We start from the raw sequence: 5,869 nt of genomic DNA, 5'->3' as shown, positions 1-5,869 counted from the left end.
TGGGGAAGGCTGGAGCAAGCGAGCTCTTTTCTCACACGGCATCCAGATAGCAAGCAGGCAAAGGACCATTTCTAAAGCCACTAACAGTTTCCTTAAGGCAGAAGATCTGAGAGTCCTGGAAAATCAAGGCAGAAGGGCCCAAAACGCCCATACAGAACCTTGTAGGGTCTCAAAGCAGCAATCACAGACCAGCGCCTTCCCCTGTGCACAGCTTTCCCGCAGCGGAGGCAAAAAGCCAAGCAAAACAGCTCCGGAGGCGAAAGGATGGAGGGCTTTGAGAGGGAAACATGGGCTCGGTTGCTGCAGCTCCTTGCACGCAGGGACCGAGCTGGATAGCTTCCCATCTCTGTGCACCAGCCAGCAAATGCGCAGGGGTGCCTTGCGGAAGGCTGCCAGCAGCTATCAAATAAATGTCCCTGCCTCCACGCTGGCATCCTCCTCCATGAGGGAGCCCAGGGGACCACTGAAGCACTGCAGAAAGGCCTCAGGAGAGGGACCTGGGGCTGCACCTGGAGCATGCACAGCAGCCGGAGGGGAGCAGAGAGTGTTATCAAGGGGCAGAAAAGCATCTTTCCCCAAGAACTCGCGCTCGCCCGCAGGGCTGGCCAGCCAGGAGCACCTTGTCGGTGGGATCGCCTGCCTGCACTGCCAGGACGCATCCTGGGGCACTCATTCGGGAGCAGCGTTAAACTGTCCTGCTTTATTCCAAAGAGTTCCATGGAGGCTCCCAAATGTGCTTTTTAATATTGGTTACATTCAAGGGCCAGATGTTCACCTCCCAGCTTGTGCCACCAGCATCTGGCCTAAAGCATACAACACGCTGCTTTCCCAGGAACGTGTGAACCTGGCTCCAAAACCCCCAGAACAACCAAGTAAGGTCCTGATAGCTTTGCCTTTCCCAACAGCACAAGTCCAGACCTCAGGAGCCAGCATGTGGCTTACAGCACACACAGGGCTCTTTTTTCCCCCCTGTAAAAAGCTTCATCCTTTTTCTGTCTCAACTTGCTTGTTTTGCTTTCTGGAGTTTTGTTTTTTTTTCACCTAAAGTCAGTGCAGCAATTCTATCAACTGCACTCCCAACAGTTTGCTTGGTGTAAATACAGAAGTAAGCATTTGTTTTTCCAGACTAGTACAGCACAAGCCACCTTCTCGGTTTCACGGCAGACACAGCATGAGGTCAGGGCATTTTAGACCCCTCCACGCTCCTGGGGACAAGGACCAAATGTCACAAAGTCCCCCTGCCTGCCAAATCCAGGCAGAGGCTGGCAGAAAGAAGCTGCCAAAACATCTTAGCCAGAACCTGCACACTTATTTCCCCAGCACAGGCAGGGTTTGGGTTGTAGAGGATTACCAGTAAGCTCTGCACCTCCTCGAGCAGCCAGGAACCGCAGCCCCTCGGCACGGGATGGTGGCCACATGGCTTCCAGGAAGCACGGGAAGTTTCTGAATAGATCCCATCTCTTCCAGGCACTGACGCACAGCGTTTGATGAGCTCCATGTTACTCTGGCACCACCAAAAAAGGCCACTGTCCAAGAGGGGCTGGAAAAGGATATCGGGAGTAAAGAGAGCTCATTTCCATTGTATTCAGCAGTGCCGTCACCAGCACACAATGTGCTAGGAGTCTGGTCATATTTCAAGGAATGCCGTTCCCTTGAGCCCCCAAAGGAGGAATTCAGCATTCCTCTACAAAGCAAAGTAACCCCAGTGCTCCTAACCCTGCTGCTGCAGAGAAAAGCTTATCCCATGTTAGTCCTAGATATGACTGAATCCCCGCCAAAAGCACTGTCCTCCGGGATGGACAGCCATCCTTCTCCTCTTTGCAAACCTCCCTCGGACCTTCAGAAACACGCACACTGTTTGAAATCACTCGCACCCCAGGGAGATGTTGAAACTGAAATAACGCCATGCTCTCACAGCCAGCCCAGCTCACGGGGACCAGAGCACCGGTCCTGCACCAGCCCATCGCCGCCTGCCACCTCGCCCTGCTCCGTACACACAAACAGCTGGGCTAGCTCAGCCCCAGGGCCGTTTGGCCTCCAGAACTGACCAGTAGTGTCACTTAGGTAAACAGAGTGAAAACAGGTTCCCCAGCCAACCTTCGTTACCTCTAATATCCAGCAATGTCACAACTGCAGCTCACCAGCCTCACACCTGCATCTTGCTGCAGTTTACTACCACCAAGGCCCCTAGGTGCTCATCTTACCCTCCTCTACTTCCCCCACCCTCAGCACATGCCTACAAACACAGCGGCAAATGCTGTGGCCCATGCTCAAGAGCTTGTTTTGTATGTGCAATGCACCGGTTCCCTCCCCCAGACATTATCTATAGGCAGATTGCACCCCTCAGCTCAAGACACACAGAGAACAACACCCTGCTTTGCGACAACCGTCCAGGGCTGTGGGAGGGACAGTTTTTATTACTTCTCCCAGCTGTAGCTGTTTATTTCCATAAGAGGTTTCAATAAGAGCACCTCTCAAAAAGCGCTCTCTCCCACAAGAATCCAGCCTGCTCCTTGCTTTTATCTCTGTAAGAAGGAAACAAGATCTGCTAACTCAATCACCGTCCTTACTTGCTTTTAAGTCCACAGAATCAGGGAACATATGCCCGCACACGACGCCAGCGCTATGCAAGAGCCATTTCCAAGTCATCTGCTTGGGTGCTTCATTCCAAAGTATGTTTGGTTTGATTTTTTTTTGTGGGGGCTTAGAGTAAAGATGCTTTCAAAATATGCCCATGAATCCCTGTGGAGGAAGGTTGCACAGCAGGTTGTTCAGATGCATTATAGGAACTGTAATCGAAGGTGTAGGAGAAAAGAGCCAGAATTAGGATCCTCAAGCCAAGAAACAGCAGAGCCCCACGGCATCGCTGCCTCAGTCTCTGCAAAGGCTTTACAACCCACCTCGCTCTCCGATGCGGTGAGCAGTGTTTTCCACGATGCTGCTGTAGGAGCCCGTGTAATTCTGCAGCTGAGGCCAGCTCACATACAGAAGAAATCCAGTGCCTGTAAACAGAGGATCAGGATGAGAAACGCAGCACACGATGCTCAAAAGCAAAGGCTGGAGCATCGTGGCATGTTTCTGGCAACGTGAGCCCCAGACCTGGACCGGAGGGACCCCCGGATTCCTGTGCCCAGGCCCTGCAGTGGCAGATAGCTGAGGAATAGATGTTGTAATGGGCCCCTGAGCACCAGCTCTGCACAGCACCAGGCACCCTCTGTGCCTTCACGGTCAAGATCCTTGGCCAATTAAAAAAAAAAAAGCAGTTTAAAAATGTGCCGCAAGACAGCTAAAGCCTTGACATGCAAGTCTCTCCTGCTGCAGAAAGTACTCAAGGCTAAAAAAAGAAAAAAAAAAAAAAAACAACCCACAAAAGAAACTAAAACAAAGCTTTCTTTTTTTTAACACAAACTCTTTCTTCAAACCCTTTTATCACAGTTTCTTTTGCCCATGTGTTTGAGGAAACGACTTGCTGATTCTCTCACAGCCAGGAAAGGTCCCAGCAGCAAGGGTGAAGAGCTCATCAAAGCTACATTTTCCTTCTACCTCTGGTTTATCAAACTCCCAAATTAAGCTTATTCCCAGCAATACATAAGCAAGACAAATGCATCATTTGCACCTCAACCCAGCCCAGGCAGAAGCAGACATCTGCCCTGAGAAATCCTTGCCAGACCCGGTGCAAAAAAGCCAAGAGGAAAATGTGATTTTGCAGCTGGGACTCTTGACTGTCTCCCAAAGTAGCATTAATGCATCTCACCTTCCTAAACTCCACCAGGAAATAGCTGCAAGGAAGGGGCGGAGGAGGAAAGAGAACCACTTATGAAGCATCAGCTGCAGTCTAATTAGAGCTATTAGCAAGCTCTTAGTGGTGTTTATTAGCCTTTACCCAACATTGCTGAATGAAGCAATCCTGACATCAGCCTTCTGGCTTGGAAAGCTGTGCTCCAACCCCAGCTCGAGGAAGAGAAGTGTTTAGAAAGGTCAAGCTGGTTATAATCACAGCTGCAGCTCTCCTAGCCAGCTCTGGGCTTGTTTTGAGCTCATAGAAACCAAAGTCCCAGAGAAGGCGGCCCACCCTGCATGGGGGAAGAATAAGAAGATCTTCCAGTCAGAGGAGGTCCATCATGATATCTCTCTGAGCTGGAGGCCTGCTCTGAGTTATGGCTATTGAGTCATTTTGAATTGACGGCTTCGTGCTGCCTTTTCGCTTCTGAGAGCCAGGGATTGCCAACCGCCTGCCCCAGTGATCAGAGCCAGACGTGCTCAGAAGACAAGGCAGCAAGCCCTAAGCCTGGCTCAGGACAAGCTGGCTGTGAGTCAGGCAAGATTAAAATAAGATTTACATCTTCTGATGCACAAAACATTCATTGGTGGCTGCTGTTCGATGTCTTCAGCCTGCGAACAGTTTTCTAACATGAAGTGTTTCTGAAACATGTCATGCCTCTCAAAGGACATGCAGCCAAAAGCTGCATGGCTCAAGCAGAGTTAATCTCCCCGTCCCTTATAGTACCATATTTCAAGGGTGTTTATCATACAGAAGGGACTTCTAAAAATGTACAAATGAATATTATAAATCACAGCCTCTGCTGGGAAGGAGCAGGAGGAAGAAACCTCTATGGTTTAGCAAACTCTTAGAAATAACTTAATGTGGAGGGATCTTAGCTATGGGTTTGCCAGAGCTAGTCGTGATTAGTACAGTGGGACCAAAAACCACGCAATCAGGATGCTACAATAAATGAAAGCACTTGGCAAATTCAGAACATCCTTAACCAAAGGAAACACTGAACGCCTATCTGTCTTTCTCAAGCACATACATAGTCAGGTAAGATCTTCCATATCTCTGTGCTGGACAAGCTGCCTTGCTTTTGTGGTCTAGCTACCACAGCTCACAATCTGTACAACAATTTCCTCTTCAGATAAGCAGAAGCAGGTCTCTGCCATCTCAGTGGATGGGTCTGCCTGAGGTGCCACAGATGGAGAAAACCCGACAGAAAGCGTTAACTCTTAGGGCTGAGTACCAGATCAGTACCTGAAAAGCTGAGCAGTCCTCTGAGCTCTGACTCATTCCCGGTGCGTGTAACAACCGACTGCTGCGGTCACAAGGTTTTGAAAAAGATGTATCTTTCAAAGTTTGTGGTTACAAATAATTGCAGTCTGCTTCTGCAATTGCTGTGCAGGACGGCGTTGGTAGAAGCTACCTCTGGGTAGCTGGCTGATGTGACCACCGACTGCAGGCTGTTGGCAAAGTCACGCCTCAGGCACCCGAAGCAACAAAACTTGCAATGTTAGCAGCACAACTTCCCCTCTTGACGAGCAAACGCTCTACACCGTGAAGGTGTTGCTGCAATCACAACCACCTACAAGCAGCAGCAGCAGCTCTTTTGGAAGACAAAATGCGGTGAAAAGAAACTTTAATTTCATTCTCGTTACAGCTCAGGCTCATGGCTTCCAAAAACAGTCATGTTCAGCAGAGAGCCTGTGTCCAAGCTTTGCTCTCACCACCAGCATTTCCTTGCCCATCCTTCAGCCTCCCAGGTGCTGTTATACATCAGGCCATGGTGCTGGAAGGTGGATCCAAGCAGCCCTGCCAAGTCAGCCTCGAGCTCGTGGGAGGGAGAAGCTGCTACCACACTTCCAACCCATGGCCCTTCTGCTGATCCATCCCGAGCATCTTGGAGGGGAGATGCCACATTCCCCTCTCCAGGACTGAACATCGCAGAGGTGCTGGGAAGGGTGAGCCACCAGGAAGAAAAGCGAGTTGTCCCCAAGGAAATCTTGTCCCACACACACCTTGGGTACCACCGCAGGGGTCTCGGACAACCTCATCCCATCCAGCCCGGGGCACAGCAGCTCTCTGCCCGCTACCACTGCA

At 50.4% G+C, this 5,869-nt stretch overlaps 1 long non-coding RNA gene across 1 annotated transcript; it reads right to left on the bottom strand.

Moving 5' to 3' along the window:
• Window positions 1-1,357: 1,357 nt before the first annotated feature.
• Window positions 1,358-3,723, bottom strand: LOC148056133 (uncharacterized). The gene is made up of 4 exons (XR_015703936.1): window positions 3,617-3,723; window positions 2,901-3,002; window positions 2,571-2,789; window positions 1,358-1,540 (listed from the first exon to the last, which is right to left on the bottom strand). It is a non-coding gene; the product is annotated as an uncharacterized LOC148056133 (long non-coding RNA).
• Window positions 3,724-5,869: the final 2,146 nt, after the last annotated feature.

Source organism: Nipponia nippon, unplaced genomic scaffold (assembly GCF_047370975.1).
Source record: "Nipponia nippon isolate SJK-2023a ecotype South Korea unplaced genomic scaffold, ASM4737097v1 scaffold_17, whole genome shotgun sequence".
Classification (NCBI taxonomy): domain Eukaryota; kingdom Metazoa; phylum Chordata; class Aves; order Pelecaniformes; family Threskiornithidae; genus Nipponia; species Nipponia nippon.
The sequence above is the reverse complement of the archived record's forward strand: the minus strand, read 5'-3'. Positions and strand labels throughout refer to the sequence as shown.